We start from the raw sequence: 20,605 nt of genomic DNA on the forward strand, positions 1-20,605 counted from the left end.
GGGCATCCACAGCTTCTCTGGGCAACCTGTTCCGGTGCCTCACCAGCCTCATAGTGAAAAATTTCTTCTAATATCTAATCTAAATCCACTCTCTTTGAGTTTGAAGCCGTTACCCCTCGTTCTATCTCTGCATGCCCTTGTAAATGCAAGTCCCTCTTCAGCTTTCCTGTAGCCCCCTTTAGGTACTGGGAAGCTGCTGTAAGGTCTCCCTGGAGCCTTCTTTTCTCCAGGCTCACCAACTCCAGCTCTCTCAGCCTGTCTTCATGGGAGAGGTGCTCCAGACCCCTGATCATCTTTGTAGCCCTCCTTTGGACCTGCTCCAACAGGTCCATGTTCCCACCTGGCTCCAAAAATCATGCAATAAAGTCTCTCCCGGCTGTTTAGAGAGGAGTTTATGGTGTTGGTGCTTATGAGGCAAGAAAAAGAGTAAATACCAAGTGTGAGTATGTGCCTGCCAGATCCTCGGCAGAGGCAAGGGAGGGCAGCAGGCCCAGTTCTGTGAGACTGAGGAAAAGAGCCCTTGTGCCCAGGACAGGAGGTGCACAGAGAGCCCAGTGCCGCCATTTCTCTGTCCTTCATAGGATGAAATTGCATTTTAGCACTCTGCGACCTTGGCTTCATCCTGCCACACGTGGTAGTACCATGCTGATTGTGTCCAGGCCCACCCCAGAACCGCTCGCCCTGGGGATGGTGAGGGAGGCTGGTCCCATCTGCTGCCTGGGCTTGGAGGTGGGCAGGCCTGCCCCAAATCCAAAAATACAAGAGTAGTTTTTCTCTGTAGTTTGTTCTGGGGTTTCATTTCTTTCTTTACTTGATTCTTTGTTTCTACTGGTGTGGTTTTTCATGGGTTTTGGGCAGAGTCAAATCACGGTAACAATGAAACATACAAGCTGACTAGAATGGAAAATCTGCTCAGTCTGTTCAGCTCCATTGGCCCTTTGGGAGAGGCACTGCTGTGAAATGAAGGAAAGCCGGGAGGGAAAGAGGAGTCCCACTGGTGGCATTTTATCAGGCTGCTACTCTCAGGATGTTTGATTTTCTTAAGGTCCCAGGCTGCCAAAGCAAGGGGTATTGTCTGTCTCGACTTTTGTTAAAAAGCAAAATATTTCTGCTGAATGCAAACCTGTTGCATTCCTATGGCTCCGAAGACAGAAGGCAGAGAAGACAACCTCTGGATTTTTGTCCAGTCTTGTAGTTTTTGAGGGACTACTGTGTTTTGAGGAGTTGTATGCTGATTGACCATAATTTAATTCTTGGGGGTTAGCACTACAGCATGCTGCAGGTGTGACTTGCTGCTGTTTTCAGGGGTTTCTGGCTGAATTCAGCTGCTTTGCAGCTGGCAGGGTTAATGCCATGTGTATGGGAGGAGGAAGGGGGATTTTTACTTCAGAGTGAGCCTTCATTTAGGTCTGCTGGAAGCTAGAGAAGCCAAGCACCATCTCATCTATTGCTCTGGGAAGGATGGTAGAGCTGGCAAAATACTCCTAGAATTTGTCAGAAGCTGCATTCATTTCTCCAGAAGGGGGAGAATGGAGTAGTTGAATGCTGGAAGGAATGTGCCGAATTTAGGACTCTCCTTTCTCCCTGCCTTGAGCCCAGACACTACAGAGAAAAATCAAGACATTTAGAAATGGGCTGTCAAATCTACTCACGTGTGTTTTTGCAAAGTCCAGCGTATCTGACTGTTGAATGAGACTTTGTACATGCAACTGAATAGCTCTGTATTAAGAGTTCACAGTTGTTTTTGATACCATTCAGGTTACTGAGCAAATATCATAAATGCACAGAGGTGCAAGCTATGAGTGGACAGTGACTGCAGGAAGAGCACGTGTGTATAGCCTGCCATACACTGCTTTCTGCTTGTGAAATTTGACTCACAGTAACATGATGTAGCCATAAAAAAAAAAAAAAAGAAAAAAAAAGAAAAAAAAAGAAAAAAAAAGAAAAAAAAAGAAAAAAAAAGAAAAAAAAAGAAAAAAAAAGAAAAAAAAAGAAAAAAAAAGAAAAAAAAAGAAAAAAGAGGAGGGTAGAAACAGTTTAAAGTGTTTTTGTTACATTTAATTTTTAGTGGTTTATCCTCTGCTGTGTAAATTGTTACCTTTTTGTTTGTTTGTTTGTTTTAGAAAACAAGAAAATGTCCCTCATCAAAGTTAAATCTCTTTTCATTAGACAAGCCCTGATTTGCTGCTCCTGTTTCTGTAAGGATCAGATGGGTAATGGAAGCTGTACAGCAAATTAATGTATGCTACTCAAGATAGTAAAATGCAGGGCTACAATAGGCCTTTTTTCAGCAGCTGTAAAGCTGTTGTGTGACTACAGTGAATCCATTCAGTCTCCCCCACGCTTGCTGGGAGCACCCAGGAGAAGAGAGTTGTACTAGTGAAATGACTATCCAGCGAAACGGTTTCAAAGGGACAGGCTGATGACTCACTCCTCATTTTGGTTTACAGGGTCTTTTTCTGTGGACGTGAAGTTTCAGCCTCGTGTGTCCACATTGCCAGATTATCCACTAAATCAGCGGGTGTTGCGTTCCTCACATCAGCCCTTTGAGATGGGGAAATACTGTTATCTTTGCTGTAGAGGAAGGGGAAACTGAGGCACGGGAAAATTGGGGTTAAGTGACAATGTGCATTAGAAGCCAAACTCTTATACTTTAGTTGCACTGTAGGAGCTCAAGTGTCATTCAGAGCTATTTCAGCCCTTCAGGAAGTGTTACATAGCATTTGCCCATAGGTCATGCAAAAAGCCTGGGGGATAGCTGGAAGTCTGTCCCTCAGACATTATTTGTCTCTTTAAACAGAGCATTAAAAATGTAACTGTGTAAGTGAGAACAGGAGGATTTTATGCTGATTTTGATCTTAAAATAGAGTCCCCGGCCACCTTGTATTTGAGTCGGGGGAAAAAACGAGAGGCAGAACCTAGTTGATTCAGCAGAGTGACACTCCGTAAAATAATCCCTTTAACACTTTTTTCTTAAATTAAGAATGGTTTCTAGGTGGCATGAGTCATGGACAGAGTGTCCTCATTTCACTTTGAACTTCCAGCCTTCTCTGGGTTTGTGTCACAGCTTTAGAGGGCTGTGTCCTCTTCCTGCAAGTCTGTAGGCTTGGCTGTTGCAACCTTTTACTCGCGTTGAGTGAGAGCAGGCTCCTTGAAGCAAGCAGCAGCACCACGTAAGCAAGAACAAGCACGGAGGAGTGGGGGAGCAGGGTAATTTAAATGGTGTATTTTGGATTTGTTTGTACCCTAAGCAGTTTTGGGGAGTGGTGACGTAGGCTCAGCCACTGTGCAGGTGTCAAGGGAAGCCCACTTTCCCCCCTGATTTCCGTGTCGGTCTTTGCTCTGAATTTTGGGTTGTTTTCTCTGGGGGGAGGGGGTGCGGGAATAAATGCCATGTAGAAAGCTGTACTTTTAAAATTTCTGGCCGCTTTTGGAAAATTTGTATTTTCTGAAGTACGTACAGCCACAGAAGGTTCTGTTTCATAATTAAAAGCAATGGAAAATATTATTCAGAGCTGTCCATCTGTCCTAGCTGTGGAAGAAAACCAAAGCAGCCTGGCTTCCATGCACACAAGGTCAAATCCTCCTCCTCTTTGCCGAGTTGTGAGAGTTTGTTAGCTTCAATGGGCGTAGCCACAGGTGTAGCCCAGGGAATGGTTTGTCTTTCAGGCTTTTTATAGAGCCAGAACGAATATAGTCGTCGGTCCTAAAAATTGCTTGTAGAGAAATAACTGGGATGTCTATAACCCGGAGGGGCCATGCGAATGCAAGAGCGTGCTCTCAGAGGGAAAGTGAACTCTGCACTGGCTGGCAGCGTTTGCTTCTCCCAGCCAGGGGATTTTCCTGCTGACAGAGCCTGGTTTGGAGGCTTACGTACCCAGCCGGCTCCTGGCCTGCCTTGCTGCAGGTACGGGAGAAGGGAGGAGGGTGAAAACGGGGGGCGGTGAGAGAGTGTTCTGGTAACAGCACTCACTGAAAATCCGAAACCCTTCAGACCTTTTTTGGCGATGGTGGAGAATGTCAAAATTGATTGTATTAGAGACCTGCCAGTTTCTCTTACTCATTTGCTTCGTCGCTCCTCCTCCCTTCCTTCCTCTCTCTCGTCAGCCGGGGCTGGGTTTTGTAGTGCTAATGCTGCAGCGCTTCTCCAGCACGGCTACTACTTCCCCCACGCCGCTACTACAGAAATACTACAGTAACTCAGTGAAGATTTAGGGAGTTGGCCATACACGTATTATTAGCGGTAATAACAGTGATAGTCATAATAATAAAACTGATGATTGCTCTCCAGTGTAACAGCTTTATACTTTACATAATGATTTTTCTTCTGATTTGTATCTTTGGGCTTTCTTCCCTTCTCACCTTCATAAATTTGTGGAGTCTGGTATATACTGGATTGTGCTTTAAAAGTATACTTTGTAGTGTACTATCTTGCAGTTTTTAAAAATAACATGTTTTTGAGTAGTCTGAAATAGTGGGGGTTTGGTGTGTGTGTGTGGGGTGGTGGTGGTGGTGGTTTTTTGCTTTGTTTTTTTAAAAGTACAGCCCACAGGAGAGCATTGATGCTGCTTCTGCTGAGGGGGGTTATCACACTTGCTTTAGATAACGAAATATACATTGGAGAAAGGTCAGGGATTTCCCCTGAGCCACCCACCAATCGCTTGAAATGACACTTTCATTCTGAGTGTTTCTTGTTTTGTTTTTGTTTAAGATCCTGGAGCACAGGAAAAGAGTTTTAATGCAAAACATCAGAAAAAAAAGGCTGCAACATCTCCTGTGAGAGAGGGGAAAAAAAGGAGATTTAAAATTGCATCTTGAAACACTCATATGATTTGAGGTAAGTGATTAGAGGGTCTTGTCATAAGTTACAGTTAGTTTGTAATTAAATTAATCATTATTTACTTCAGAATGTCATGATATTTCTAGCGAAGGCAATAAAAACAGATGGGAGAGGGAGGGAAGGAACTTTAATGGCAAACATAGAAACAGCAGTAAAAATATGCAATGCATTTATCTTTTTGAAAATGGGCCCCATGAGGTCCAATCCCACAAACAGGCAGTCATTCTAATATTTATAAGGGTTAAATCCTATTTAAATCAATGAGGCTATTCTCCTTGAAAGTTAGGCATATGCCTAAATATTTCCAAGTTTGGAATCTGTATCATATGGGAACTCTGCAGAAGAAAGCTATTGAAGAACGTACAACGCACAGCCAGAAAAATGCATATACAATTCTCTTACTGTTGGTGATAATGTCATGAGTAATCTGATTTTCAGCATTCTTAAGTGATATTTTTGTATTAAATACATAGTTCTCATTTTTATGTTTAAACACCTCACTGAAATACCAAACTTCTGTACACAGCCTGTAAATTCTACACCAGGTTTAATAATACGTCTGCCTTAATTGCTTCAGCAGTGTGTCTTTGAACAACTAGAGTTAAAAGTATAAAGAAAATAATGTCCCCTTTCATAACTAGAGTTGCAAATTGCTCTTGGAGATTTGAATAGCAGCTGAACTAAGAGTTTGCTGACTGAGGCTGAGTTGTGTTGTCCTGAATTAATAAGTTTTTTTTTTTTTAATAAAGGCAGTCATGAGTCGCAGGGAAGAGCTTACCTTTTCCCTCCAGTCTTCATTTATTTTGTTTTCATTTCTCTTTAGCGAAGAATGACCTCTGAGTCTTTTTTTTGTTTAGTAAAGAGATTACAGTTACAGTTTTAAAACTTTCAATCACTGAAAATGCTACATGAATTAAAATTAAAAAACACCAGCCTCTTTCTTAAATAAACATTTCAAATTATTTACTCTGTTCTGCCCCACAAATGTGCTGAAGGAGGCAAAATTACTGTAAGAAACCTGCAGTATCAAAAAGACCCACATAATGTGGAAGAAGCAAGGGATACCATCCAACAAATGTGTAGAATGTCAAAACCCTTTGGCTGGTGGCATTTGCAGACATTTGTTACTTACCAGGTTTCAGAAGAGAGGAGAGCATAGCCAGCCCCTGGTGATTGCTCAGTATTTGCTTTGTAGAAATAGAGCTATTAAGTTTCTTTTGAAATCAACAGGCCCACTGCAGGGAGCTAAATATTTCCTTTCTGGTCAGTGGACAAGAGCCATTGCTTGGGAAATTGTAATAGTCCCGTAGGCATTTGTACTGATTTATCCAAAAAGTTTGAAACTTTTGCAAATCAGTGCAGGCAACTGCTTTTTACGTGCAGATCTTGCACTAGGAACTGTAAGCACAAACAGGAATACGAGTCTCTTTCAATAGGAGTCTGAGGCGATTTTTGCAGTTGTGAAATGAGAACTGTTAATGCAAATCTTTTTGAAACCAGCTGTATGGCCTTTAGGGGCTCTGGTTTTTACCCTCCCCTCTCACCCCCTATCCCTGCAGTTCAGGTGGGGAAATACCTTGCCCTCTGGAGCGAGCCCTGTTTCAGGTGTAGGGTAACAGTCCTGGCCAAACCATTAAAAGAGGGGGAAATGCAGCGTAGCAACCCACATGTGATTGCTCTCAGCCCACCTTTGCTTTCTCTCCATCCCTCTCTCCTGGTGGCAGGCATTCCTCCTCAGCTCTGCAGAGCATAAATCAAAATACTTTTATTCCCATCTTTTTTTTTCATGGATGTCAGACCAGCATAACGTGCATGATTTTCCTTTCACAGCTGCCGCCTTGTTGCTCTCTGAGGAGGCACACGTTGAAGTTCAGAGGAAGGTATCTTCATACAATCTCTGTGGCCTTCACAATCATTTGATCAGCTCTCTGTTGCAGTCACAAAATTGTTGAATCTTGTTGAGATTTCTTTGTATCAGAGAGTGCAGGAGCTCATTAGCAGAGTATTGAAGAAAGGGAAGTTCTTTGGTGGCGAGAAACGCATTTTAAGATGTGTTAAATTGTACTGCTACTCCTGCCCTTTCTTGATTATTTTTTTAGCATGTGATGAAATAATGCCCCCTTTTACGTGCCCAGGGAAAGTCCTGTGGTGTGTGCCAGGGAGTTACATGGGTGCTGAGCTGAGCAAGCAGAGGGACCAACTTTTTCCTGCCTTTTATTTTTCACTGGGAGTGAATAAGGGGGACTGAGCCTGCCCGGATTAAACACATGCTTGTTTTGTTTTGCCTTTCTCTGCTCTTCTTTCAGCTGTCAGCGTGCCATGTTCAGATGGCAGTGATCAGTCACAAATTGTCCCTCATCCATGCTCCTCAGCTCTCCTAAGCCATTAGTTTTGTGGAGCTCTTCAACAAAGATGGCACCAGTTCGATTTTTTTTTTTTTTCCCCCTTCTTTCCTCTCCCCCAGCTAATGGAAAAAGAGGTTGTTTGTTTGTTTGTGTTTTCCCCTCAAGTCAGCTGCATTAGTTCCCAAAGCAACTTGTGTTAAGTGGAAATGAGGCTTTGATAATATGTGTGCTTGCTGGAGACTCGCTTAGATTTTTTTATTTTTTTATTTTTTCCCCCCCTTGTATATGGATCTTTTCAATGGGGCGCCTCTATTGTGAATCAGAAAGAAAGTGCACGGGCTGCCAGGCACATAATAGAATTGTTCATTTGTTTCTGTAAGTGTGTGTGAGCCTTTGTAAAGAGGAGGTGGTGGGGACAGAGAATGGAGACCTTTGCTGCAGGGAGCTGGGAGAGCGTGGTGGCACAGTCCCAGGCACCGTTGTGGTGGGACGTGGCTGTGCCTGCTCTGCTCAGAGCTGGTGGGCATTACCTGGGACTTGCACTGTTTAGCATGTCACGTGAAAATGGGTGAAGCTTATGCAGCCGTTGACTATGCTGGCTGTAAACCACATAAGACAATATATTCGAAAGCTGTAGTATTTCCAGCACTTTCCTTAAACCATGTGCGTTGGCTTTCAAAAGAGTGATGTAAATATGAGCCATGCCAATACTGTGCTTCCTCACTGAGGCTATTTATTATAAAGGACGTATGGTATAAGTCATTTTAGTATGGAGTAGATAAGAGCTTGAACCGAAGCCTTGGATCCAAGCCCACCAGCAGCTTTGCAAAAGGCAGGATCCAGATCTGAAGTCAGTGGTTCATGCAGTTTCTAGTAGAGAGTGGTTTTAACTTACTCCATAAAATGAGAGTAGCCAGAAGTTTTAAATTGAGGCTTTTAAACAAGTTCTTGCCTTTTTCTCACCCTCTGTTCTCCTCTGCATTAGAAAGTTACTGTGAAAGCATACCAGCCGTTTTCTCCGTGCCACTGTGGCCAGGACACACCAGCTCAGGGAGTGGGGAGGGGCCTCTCTCCTGTTAAGCAAACAGCCATATGCTTTTTTTCCAGAGGAGTTTTTCTTCTGAGTTTGACCTCTATTCTGGAAGAAGGTCTTTGGAGTTGTGGTGGAGACTTTGGAGGTAGGACCTTGAAGGTTCACAGACACCAAGAAACAGTTCATCAGCCTGGCACGGAGCAAACCAGGCCACAGTGGCTGGACTCCCCACCTCTTAAAAAGCCCTCTCTCGTGATACCATAGCTGAATTGTAGAGATGAAAAACTATGGCATTGTAAGCAAGAAGTTCATAAAGCCTAAACTTTCCCTTCTAGATATGGGGCTCTGGTTTTATTCTTCCCCTTCTCCTTTGCCCTTGGACATAACATTTTTAGGGGTTTTCAGTCTCTAGCTGTGCATTTACTAGAGAGGCATCTGGTTATGTGTTATTTTATGCATCTGTTGCATACGTCAGGGTGTCAGATCCAGCACACAGAGACTTTACGTGGATTTGCAGCACTCCCTGTGGGGAGTGAATGGTTTATGAGGGAAAAAAAAAGCAGTATTTTAATCTACTGCAGTTTGTTGCATGTATATTGCACATATATAGATATATTACAGTCCCTTTTGTGTTTGGCAGAGAAAAGCTTGTATGGGAAAGACAAGAAGTGCTGGTGAACTGGGAAGTACTTGGGTATGGCATTTATTTGCTCCCACCTAAAAACACAGTCTTCCTACTTAGCAGTACAAAAAGCAGTTTTCATGATGATTTGAACATCTTTAAAAGATACTACCCAAACACCTGACGTTGTGTATTTCAAACTTAACTTCAGAGTTGTTGAACTGTGGGGAGATGCCAGATACCTGAGGTGGTATTGATAGCTGGGGCTTTGCAATTTTGTCTGGAGAATCTGTCCTGTTCACAGCTTGTATAGGAAGCGTGAGTTAGAAGTAAGTATCTTTGATTTGAACAGCGTTTCCTTCTCCGCTAACCTTGCTGTTCAGGGTTCTGCATTTCTTTTCCTCTGGTTGCTGGTTCTGCAAGTGCATAAGGTTTGAAGAAAACTTGTGGTTCATAAGCTGGTCTTTTTTCATGATCGCTGTAGAAAATAAATGTGATAGATGTTGTTTCTACAAACGGTGAACTAGGACTACTGATTTGTGTGCTGTGCATGCCAGTGAGCAGATGGACTTAACTGTAACTTTTTGTGTTTTTATGTTTGCCCTGGTGGGGCTGTGCGCTGTGCTGGTGGTCCTTGGGCAGAGCAGTCGAGAAGAGCATTGCCAATAAACTCGTGTACATGCTGTGTCCCATTTTGCTGATACGTAGTGGAAAACTGCTTGCCATCTAGGAAGGTGAATGATAGCCATCATAAGGGCAGCATGTATCAACGGATGCTTGGGAGCCTCTTGCTAGTCCACTCTTAAAAACTGTTGGCAGAGTGTAAGGGAGGGAGGGGGGGTGGGTGGGTAACACAGGGGTTAGCGCAGAGGGGCTGGAACAGGGAAGATTTTGTTGAGTACGAGAGACTGTGAAAATGCAAATTTGGCAGAAGGCACGCTATGGCAAGAACCCGAATGCAGAGCGAGCAGCGTGGTTCCCCTCTGCTAGAGGGCTTGGCAGCTGGAGCCCGTGTGGGAGCCTTTTGCTGCCCAGCAGCAGCCCTTTTTGCCCCTGTTGGGGGGAGCCATGCATGTGGGGAGTAGCCGTCCCGAGGGCTCATGGACCCTATGGCCCACCTGCCTTCTGCAGCACGAAGTCCTTCTGCAGCCGGCCACCCTCTCCTCCCTTGGCTCTCTACACCGTGGTTGCTGTGTGCTGGGTGCTGCAGTTGCTTTGTTTGAAATGATAATATTTTACGCTGTTACTGGGGAATACTGCAGTATTTTTTGTAATTACGGGCTGCATGCCAGTAATGTACAATAACATTTTGCTCTTCCTGTGCTGTTGCTACTGTAGGCATTCGTTCCAATTTGGGCTGCATTTGCAGTACGTGGTGGTGTGGTTTTTTTTTTTTTCTAGACTCTGCTCATTATCTATTGTGGATATTTTTGGATTATTCATTTCTACCCATGTCTGTCCGTACAAATCTATCTCAGAAAGCACTTCAGAGAGTGGCAGTCTCTGTTGAACAAGCAATTGTTGTGGCTTTCACAGAATTACGTTCTTGTGAAAGTATGAGGCAAGAATGAGATGAAAATGAAGATGAAAATTGCTTTGTAAGTTTAAAAACGGCGATGGTTTTAAAAATGTTTGAGGCAGATACGAGGCTAAGCCCTTCTTTGACTGATGGTAAGCGTATTTAGTGCTGAAGTCCCAGTCTGCACAAACCTGTAGGTGGCTGAAACCTCTGAGATGGCAGAATCTGGGAGGCACTTGCCATTGTCAGAGCCTATAATGATTCTCTGCAGTTTTGGTTTTAACTATTAATTTTTTTTTTAACATATTTTATTTCCAGAGGAAAGTAATCGTAACTTGGAAGATGATCAGTAGTGTTCATGCCAGCGATTGTTTATTAACGTTGTCATGGTCTGGAGATGAAATTTTTGTGGAAGGGAAATGAAGTCCTAGACATCAGAGTTCACAGCTAGTCAGCCTGCATGCAGTTTGTTTCTGGAAGGTAGAGGTCGAGTCCAAAAGGAGATGAAGGAGGGGCAACACAAAGGAGGCAATTAATTTGTTTTCTGGTAAATTTGGAATAAACTACAGTGAATTATACAAAAAGGATCGCACTTTTCTCACATGTAATTTTAGTGTCTTTTTACTGTGCTGACTCACTGAACAACTTCAGTTTCAAGTCTGCATTTGGTTTAAATTACCTCAGAGCCTGCATTTGTACACTGCTCTGTAAAGTACTTCTCATCTGCAATCCAGATTTTTATTTTTTTTGTGTGTTAGGCATTTCAAGTCACTTGTCTTTTTTCATTTTCCAGGTCTCTGTTTTACTAACATTTGAAACCAATCACTGCCTGCTTGGGCCGTGCGATAGGCAAAAGCTGTCTTGCAGCAACAGATAGAACATGGAGTGAATCACTGCTTTCTGCCTTTCCATTAGATTACCTAAACCACTATGCATAAATATTGCTCTATGTACAATACAGCAGCATGATTATCTCACTGCATTGACGGAACAGTGGTGGAAGTGAATATAATTCTTCTTCTATTACATTTTTAATGAGCTGCAATTAAAAATAGTGTGTTGGTGTGCCAGAGTAGATGTGTTATTCTGAGAATTTTATTGAAGCCGTTTTGGCTGTTAGACTTAGTTGACATCATGTTGTTCTGAAAAGCTTAAGAATTAAACAGCAGAAAAATCTGCTTTGCTAGGTGAAAGTTAACTGGACAGTAAAATCCATTGGCTAAAAAGATTTAGGTCTGTACTGAGAAAGCCTGCCTTTTATCTGTCTTTGAGGGTGAATTTTTTACTATATAGTAAAAAAAAAAATAAATCACAAAGCAAGAGGTTTCTACAGAGCTCCAGTTAGGTCCCAGGTCTCTTGACACCTGTGGCAGCAAGTCTGAGTCACAGATGGCACAGAGCTGTGAAGCATAATACTTTCAATATTCAAAAGCACACCTACGGAGGAGTTTAATTTCAAGTGCCTCTTTTAGCTCTGGGGTTCCTCCTCTGTCTCCCCATCCCCACCCCAAAAAAAACCAACCCTAAGAGTCATTCTTAAAATTTTGCAGAGAAAAGTTTTCTTATCATTTATGGCTTTGTGAAGGACTGACATCACTTAGAGATCAGAAAACAGCGCTGTCAGTTTTAACTTGACGGCATTCCATTCTCTGCTCCAAAAACCTGTGAATAACAATGGATGAGTCAAAGATTTCTTGGAATTTTCTTCCCTCCCCTCCCCCTCCTTGTGCAATTCCATTGCCATTTTTAGCATGGAGGGCAGTTCTCCAAAGAATGTCTGTGCTTGAACTGTGGTTTCTTGAAAATTCAGAACGAAATCACGTTGTGCCAGATGACAAAAATCGTTGTATGTTTCTATGCATTTTGGAAACATTACGCGAGCTTTATTGAAGCCTTGTAAAAGGCAGGAGGCATTTGATAGAGAGCTGTTGCATCTCCGCTTCAGCAGCGCGGAGATCTCCCTGTCATGCCGCTTCGTTGTGTTGTGATGAGTTTTTGCTTAATTATTTTCTGTGTTTTATCAGCTGTGTTCGGCAAAGTTGCCTGACAAAACAAATTATCAGTGGATTTGGGAGACTTGGGCCAGCTTGAAACACTTGTTGGACCACAGCATCCTTCTGTCATTGCCTCCGTTTTCAGTGTGAAAAACAAGGATTATGCCTCCTAGGTATTTTAGCAGGATGTTGGGAGTAGAAATGCTAAGGACAGAGAATTGTGCGGGTATTACTGTTACCTAAGTGATGTGGTATGTTTAAGATAAGCAATGTTGTCAGCTGTTCTTGGCAAAATCACCAGGGTTACAATGAGTGAAATTTTTAACTCTAAGCATTGGCGTTTTTTTTAAATTGCAGAAGTGGCCTGTATCAGGCATTTTGTGACATGTCAGAATGAACGTGTGAAGTATGAAGCCATATGAACCTTCTGAAGAGTAATGTTGAGGGGGAAGCTGATTAAAGTCACCCGTAAGGGAGGGTCTGTACATTTTTCTTCTGCAATCGATAGCTTGTATTTTACTTAAAATTGGCTGAAAAAAAAAAGAGAAAAGGAAAAAGTGCAAATGTCCCCTTAAGAGCTGCTGTGTCAAATTTGAAGAATGATTTGAATTCAGTCATTAAAGTGTGAAATGGAGGGATTTTAGTTCTGCTTTAAATTATGCATCTCAAATTAACCTTAGCTGCAGAGTCTCTGCTGACGCCCCCGTAATGACACATTATTGGTACTAATGGCTTCTTTGTGACTTGAGATACAAACAGACATTCTAGACAGAAACATTTCGGCTTTGAACTAAATAAGACACACAGCATGCATTTCCACCTTGCCTTTCTAGTGACAAAGCCCTGCTCTCCTGGTGGCTGGTGCTCATGAGATCTTCTTTCAAGCTTCCATGCTCTGCTCCTTGTCCTGGCCGCGAGGGCAGCTGAGTGGAAATCTGATTTGTGAGCTTGGAAGAGCAGGGGAGCAATAAATTTGGAGTGAGGATGGAGCCCAGCCAGAAGCTGAGCATTGTAGGGAGCCAGGACAAAGACTGGGATGTGGGCAGTGGAGGGGAGGAGGAACTTCCAGCAGATGATAATCTCGGGAGGAAAAGGACCCAAAATTGTGAGGGAAATGTGAGAGATGCCAGGACTTAAGGAGGAAATTGCTAAATAAGGGAGGGGTGAGATTAATAGTAATATAAGCAGTAGTGGTTTGTTAACCCTGCGTGTGCCCTGCTGACATGAAAAGGGGCCGTGGTTTTGGAGCTCTGTGCACTTAAGTCTTCTTCCTGAAGCTCACCGTCATTGTTTAAAAAACTCCACCTCTGCCCAGAATTTCACTCATGGGTTTTGCAGCCTGTGCTGTGCTACTGGTGTCTCTCCTGGGACGAGAGGCATAGTTAGTACCTGCACGTAGCTGCTGGGTGGTGGGCAGCCTCAATGTGTCTGTGGATGAGCGAGAGTGGCGTAGCCTGGGGAGCTACACACAGAAGACGCACAGTTTTACATGTTGATGAAAAAGGAATGACCTGGCAAGGCAGGCCCAGAATTTAGACCCTGGCTTCTCTTCCCAAAGATACTCACTAGCTCATTGTTTTATCCTCATTTTTTTTTAGTGGGATATTGGCTGCTTCCCATTTCGAGCTGCAGCTCTGGGAATTTGCTTGTTGGCTGTGGCGGGAGTGATGGAGAGGTGCTCCTGCCCTGTGGTTGTGTCGTGAGGTCTGTTACGGACTGGGAGGCATTGCATTACTTTCTGTGTGTGACTGCTCTCAGAAAAAGGTAGATATGCTATACGTCACATTTACTAATGCATTAGAGATATTTGTATGAATAATTAAAACACCATTTGGGATTGCCTCAGTAATAGAACAGAATGTGTTTTGTCATTTTTCTTTTCTGTTCCTTTTTGTTGGTTGATGAATTTATTGATTTCTTCCATTAATTTAGAGTAGGTATCCTAAACATTATTGCGAATTAGCAAGGCTCTGTTTTAAGTTAATAAGCTGTTGAGAGCACTAATGGAATGAAAAAAAGTTAGAATTCAGAAATAAAGGTCTGAAAAACTGAGGCCTAGAACGCATATCTAGTATTTCGCATCAAAAAGGTTTGTAAAATATTAGAGCCTTTGTTTGTCCTAATTTTTAATTCAAAAAAATATTCATTTCATATTCATTATGAATAGCCTAATAGCACATCAGAAAAAATGGAAAATGAAGTCAATGAGCACCTCAGATTGTCCATTGTATTTGTAGTTAACCTTGAGCTGGTTGGAGTCACGGGGAGCATGTTGTGTGAACTGGAGGACAGAACTTCACTGCTAAAGGGACAGCTGTCCTTCTGAAGACATTCATGAAAAAAATTAATAAATTTCTGAAACAGAAGTTTAAAAAACACAGACAGGTGTGATCCAAGAGACCTGAAGTAGGAATTGTATTAAATTTCACATGCATGTGCACACAAATTTTTTTCATATTTCTTAGCTCAAATTTCTTCTGATTTATGTTTGTTTTTTTTTTTTCTTATTATTTACATTTAATTCATTAAGCTGTTTTCTCATCTTTTTATTTTTTTCTTACTATTTACATTTAATTCATTAAGCTGTTTTCTCATCTTTTTTCCCACCTTCAGAAATACCAGGCTTATGAATACGCTGGAATGTATGTTAAATATGAACACTTAAAAACTGTTAGGTCGGTGTTGTTGGGATTCTTTTTCAGGGCTGTGTTTCTCGGTTTTCCAGAGACAATGGACAATTTGTCGTAACATGAATTAGTATCATATGTTTTGTTTGGTGCTATTGTTTTAGCCATGCTTGGAATATGTGTTTTCATGTGTATTTCTGGGCCCAGTTTTGGATGCAATAATATGATGACTGGTAATGAATGATACTTAATCTGCTGGGTTGTGTTATCTTCTGAGTGTTTGTCACATGTCGTGTCTGATGGTACGCATTGACCTTCTCTCCCTTGTGAATCTTGCTGTGTACTCTGAGTTTATTTGTCATTGTACACATTATTAACATCACGGGAATTATAGTCGATGACAAAAAGAACATAAAATACAGTGGGTGTTCGGGATGCATTTATTTTTTGTCTTTTATTGTTTAGTTTGGATATGGTGCAGATTGGGTGTGTTTCGCGGGTTTTTCTTCAGCTTTTTTTCTTTCCTGTTGGTGAGCAGTGGGAGGGGAGCAGTGCTGGCAGTCAAGGCCCCTGCTCATCCCCACAAGCCTCGTGCTAATAGCAGTACATATTTACTTTTTACCTAGCATTTTTCCAAGGCTGGGTGAACAGGAGCTTATCCCTTGTGGTGTCTAGATGCACGTGTGCCATCCCAAAGCAATGTTTTGTTTGAGGCAGGAGCTGGTCCCATGCATTGCTCGTGCTCTTGGCTGCCTCTGTTGGGAGGCAAGAGTTGTGCTGTCACAGGCATGTGCTTCTGCCTACCAGTGATGCCAAGATTTTACTGGGGAGAAAGAGTTGGTCTAGCTATAGACACGGCCACTCATTAGTCTAGGTTTTATCCTGATTCTAGGGAGCAATTACTGCTCTGGCTTAATTTGAGGTGCCTTGCTCTGTTGCCATAATACGAAGTGAGCTGTAGAAACTGTCTGCTGCACAGGGGGATGTAGAATAGCTGCCTCAGTATGGAAAGTGCTGTATAAAATTGTTCCACTTACTGTTGTTGCGTGTAACACCTGCAATGACTTTAAATGAAGCATATTAAAGGAGAAAAAAATCGTATTATTTCAGTTAGTTTCCTTTGTGTATATTTGACAGTGCTCTGTGTATAGTCAGTTACATAATTTCCTGGGATAGTCAGATTTCTCTTTATTTGTGTGGCTCTTTCTCTCAGCAATAGGGAAAGAAAATACATTAAGGATCAGAAAATGTAGCTGTAAAGCCAGGAAAAATTGTCCACAACCTCAAGAAGAGTTCTAAGTACATGGAACTGCTTTTGACTCATCTTCCAAAAGCAACTCAATTCCGGAATAGTAGTGCCCTTTCAGGCTACATTTCAAGATGATATGATTGTACTCAGGAATTAAAAGGATCGATAGCAAGCCCAACACATCCTTTCTTTACATGACCGGTTTGCTGATTGCCACCAGAGCAATAAGAGTGCACTGGTCAGCATAAACTCCAGCAGCAGTAATCATGGATTTTTGTCTCCATAATAGCATGTGTTGAGGGTTGCCCTGTTTGTTGTGGTGGGTTTGCACCCTTAGTCCATGAGGAAAGAGAGATGTTTTTCCCCGTTCACCTTCCCCTCTGTCTTGCTTGTGCTCTTCCACCTTGAGTTGGGGCTGGGCTGTTTGGTGTCTTTCCAAGGACAGAGCAGGGCAGGGAGAGCACGCCTAGCCAAAAAGATAAGAGAATAGGTCATTTCGAGATACCAGTGTTTCACGAGCTGTACGTGTTTCGCTGCATATCCTGCTTTGGAACTAGCAAGGAGCAAGATTTTCCCTGGGTGTGTGTCAGGCACCCTTCTGTGTCAGGGCTGCGGTGGAGCCGAGCGTGGGGTTTCTTTTCCTCGAGGGAAGGCCCCGCGTTTTGGCAGCCTGACATGGCAGCGCGTTAGTAACCTGTGTGCATGTTGTTGGGTGGTGTTTTTTGTTTTACATCTGCCTTGCTTGGTTAACTGAAGCTCTGTGACTTTTTAACCCGCTGTCCGTAGGCCGTTGTTTTACAAGCTCATTAAGGTGGCCGGGATGGTGACGGCAGCAGTCCTGCCCTCCCTCCCTCCCCCCCCGTGGGTACTCATTAGATGGCTTCCTTGTGCTGACATAAGCGTTGTGTAGTCGTGCTCCGAGCCAGGTCTGGGAAAGGAGCCAAATCAAAAATAATCCCTAAAAAAAAAAAAAAAAAAAAAAAAAAAAGAAAAAAAAAAAAAAAAAAGGTATGTTTTGAGCAGGATCTGTTCCCGGATCTGCCTCACCATCTCTCACACTGGCCTGGAAGGCATGAGGGTTTGTAGTGGCACAGGGGGAGGTGGGGATGAGCAGCTGGGGTGAGGTGGGCCGTGGGGATGCTGTCTCCTCGTGAAGCGTCAGCCGGAGGCAATGGGGCTCTCCTGAGCACGCTGCCTGTCTGTCCTCGAGTCCATCGGCCCAGCTGCACTTCTGGTAACTTCCCAAGCTGCGAGGTAGTTGTGGCCTAATTTGCCTGAAAGGCAGCGTTGGAAGGTGTGAAGACCCCCTGAGTTCAGTGATACGTGATGGCTGGTAGAGAGACCCAAATCAAGTCTTCCCATTGATAAAAAGTTGTTAGCAGGGCCTCAGCTGCTGATCTCATCAGGCATCAGCCTGCCGTCCCAGTTTGGGTTCAATTGTGCCCATTTTGGGGGGATCAACTGTTAAACAGCTGAGAGGAGTGCAAAGTGCTCTCTGGGGATGCCTGCTCATCTCAAGGGGCAGGAACAGTTCACCTCCTGGGTCCTGACTGTGGTGGGGGGCTGCACTTACAGTTGTGGGGTGGGGAGGTTTTTCATTTGCGTTCTGTTTTGGTTTGGGGGTTTTTTTTAATTCCCTCTAGAGATCAAAATTAATAGAAGCTGGGAAAGCTCAGAGGTGAGACTCCTTTCAGTTTTCGTTTGGGTGGTCAACTATTTAACCCTGAAGTCAATAGGTCTTTCTAGCTCCACCTCTACATAGCTTCCCTTGAACACCTGGTGACGTCTTTGTGCCTTTTTTGGGTCCAGCTTCCATCCCCATAGGGCTGTGCTCCCCTTTGGCTGGTGTGCCCAGGTTTCACCTGCCCAGCCTGCCCTGCTGCTGGGGCAGCCCTGCTCTGCACCACCGCCGGGGAGCTAATATGAAGACACACATTGTGGTTTCCTGCTGTTTTGCTTTGTAACCAGTCCACTGGTAAATATAGCTTGTGTGTGGTTATAAATTCATTCTCTCATTATGGGCGGTTGTTGTGCAATAATTATGTAGAAATTACGACCGAGCATTGTTGCGGATGGGTTTTTTTTGTTTGTTTGTTTTGTTTATTTATTTATTTCTGCTCTTGACATGCCCTGGAGTGGGAAGGGTAGGCTTGGGTATGTGCCCTAACTGAGAGCAGGGCCACAAGCAGGTGTTGGGATTTGGCGTGGGCACAGGCACCGTCTCGCAGGCTCCTGGCTTTTTTGTGGCTCCCTTTGCATGGCTGCATGGGCACTGCAAGGCAGAGCGGGACCTGTGCTGTTCAGACACCCTTTTATTCTTGCTTTACTCTGTGGGCAGATGTGCTGTCCCTCCCTGTAGGTTTGGTACTGCACACGTGTTTATTCTGACATAAACCCCTCCTGTCTCTTTGGAGGTGTTAGTGCTACGCTGCCTGAAGCCATTGTACCTCTACCTGCTCTCTGGGCAGGGTCCTCCAGGTCCTGCTGCCCACTGTGGGTTTGGGGGTCTCTGGCCCCAGCAGAAGGGCTCAGGTCCTGCTCCCTGGAGGTCTTCTCTTCAGCTGGGGTCCCTCCCATGACCCCTCTTCTCTGTTGGGATGTAGAATTAGAATAAGGGTGGGTTTTTCGTTGGTTTCCCTTCCCCCCCTATTTCTTTATTTAAAATTCCAGTCAAGCAGATCCAGAACAACACTGCTTGTCCCTGCTGTGTTCTCATTTTCCTCCCATCCCTCCTTTAATTTTACATTATCCCCTGCGCTGTGTTTGCAGGCCATATGTGTCCTTTGAACTCTGAAGAAGCTGTGCCAAAAGGAAGCTTTCCTCTCCTCCCCTCCTCCCATCGTGGAGCTGCTCTTTAGATAATTGCAATTAGTATACAATGCGGAGCAAACCCAGAAGTGAAGTTCATGGGTGAGTGTCTGTGCATTTCCCTGAGAGCTTCAGCGGTGCTTGGGCTCCCTCTTTGCTTTTTGCTCTTCAAACCTCCAGCGGTTCCTCCAGTCTGAAGGACAAGCCCTTTGACGGTGTTCCCGAGGAGAGGTGGGCAGGTCGCCTGCTGCATGCTGACTGGAGTGGGAAAAGTAAAATCTCATCCCATTAAACAAAAAGTTAATGGGAGAATTACTTCTTGTCATTCATGAGCTGTGGAGGAGAGGGGCGAGCTGCTGGGCCAGTGTGCACCCCAAGGTGCCATGCAGGGGGCTGGCCTCAGCTGCTGGCTCCGCTGGAGGGACTGCTGTTGTGCTGGGCTTTAGTTTTCAAGGGGGATGTCCTCTGTGGAGAAGGGAGACAGGTGCCTTTTGGGTCCTTTCCCCTTCAGCCTCCGAGAAGTGTCATGTGCATTAAACCAGGTTTCTGACCACATTTCTCAAAGGAGTTTTAAATGGGGAGAAATAGGAGTATTAATTAGCGCCTCATTAAGTACTTGTAGTCAAGTATGATAATTTTCTTGAAAGGATAATGTATTAGATGAATAAAAATACTCTCCATTAAAAAATGAATACAAAGTCCTTTTAAACCACAAAGATTATAGTACATTTCTGAAAAATTAATGATTAAAGCAAAATATATTTAATAAATTAAAAAGACCCTGTTAGGCTGTTTAACTTGTTGATCTCTAATTAATTATTCTCAAAGGTAGTGCTTCAGGACTTCAGCCTTACCTGCAGGGAAAGGAAATAATTTCCCCCCCCCCTCTAGATTTTTGGCTTGTAATTATTAGGTTTGAGTTGTGTGGTGGTTTGGTTTTTATCCCTTTCCTGATGTTTTTCTCAGAGATTGGCCACAAAAAAAAGATAACAGGGGTCTAGACTACTCTAGACAGGGTAGAGTGGTGATCAGAAATGATATGGAAGTATCTTTGATGGGTTTGATTAATATGATGTACCCATGTGCTGATTTCTAGATTTGAAGCTGAGAAGAAATACTTTCAAGGATATTTCCTCCTGTCCTGTTTGTCTGTGACGTGATGTAGGTCGTGTCTGCTAGGATCACATGGGCTTCCTTCAGTTACTTCATATGACTTGACACAAGTTAAATTAATTTTTTCCACACGTAGTTTGCCCCTTAGATTAGTCTTGGACTATGCATTTCCTTAACTCTCTACTAAGCTTCTTCACATTCATACTTCATGAGAATTGCTCTGTATGTTGTGGAAGACAATAAACTAAAAGGTTGGAGCTGGAGACAACTCAGATCCATGGGTTTGCCATGGTCACTGATGAAGTTCATGTGTATTTTTGGGGAGAACATAGCCAATGATAAGAAAATTCAGCATGAAACAGAGCAAGTACCGGGTTTAGAGTAGCCTATTTAAAAGACCTTTGGCATTAGGTATGAAGGCACTTCCCCACCAGTCTCATCGCAAACTTTGCAAG

General features: G+C 43.5%; 1 protein-coding gene across 2 annotated transcripts in view; it reads left to right on the forward strand.

Moving 5' to 3' along the window:
• Positions 1 to 20,605, forward strand: part of ATXN1 (ataxin 1) — a 221,720-nt gene that overhangs the window by 62,124 nt on the left and 138,991 nt on the right. The window contains exons 5-6 of one of the 2 annotated variants that reach the window (XM_014940746.1): positions 4,712 to 4,837; positions 6,671 to 6,720. The gene's annotated coding sequence lies outside the window, so the exon portion shown is untranslated. The remainder of the gene's footprint in view (positions 1 to 4,711; positions 4,838 to 6,670; positions 6,721 to 20,605) is intronic. The other variant, XM_014940747.1, reaches the window with a different exon arrangement.

This window comes from Calidris pugnax, unplaced genomic scaffold, assembly GCF_001431845.1.
Source record: "Calidris pugnax isolate Ruff unplaced genomic scaffold, ASM143184v1 scaffold8, whole genome shotgun sequence".
NCBI classification, from domain to species: domain Eukaryota; kingdom Metazoa; phylum Chordata; class Aves; order Charadriiformes; family Scolopacidae; genus Calidris; species Calidris pugnax.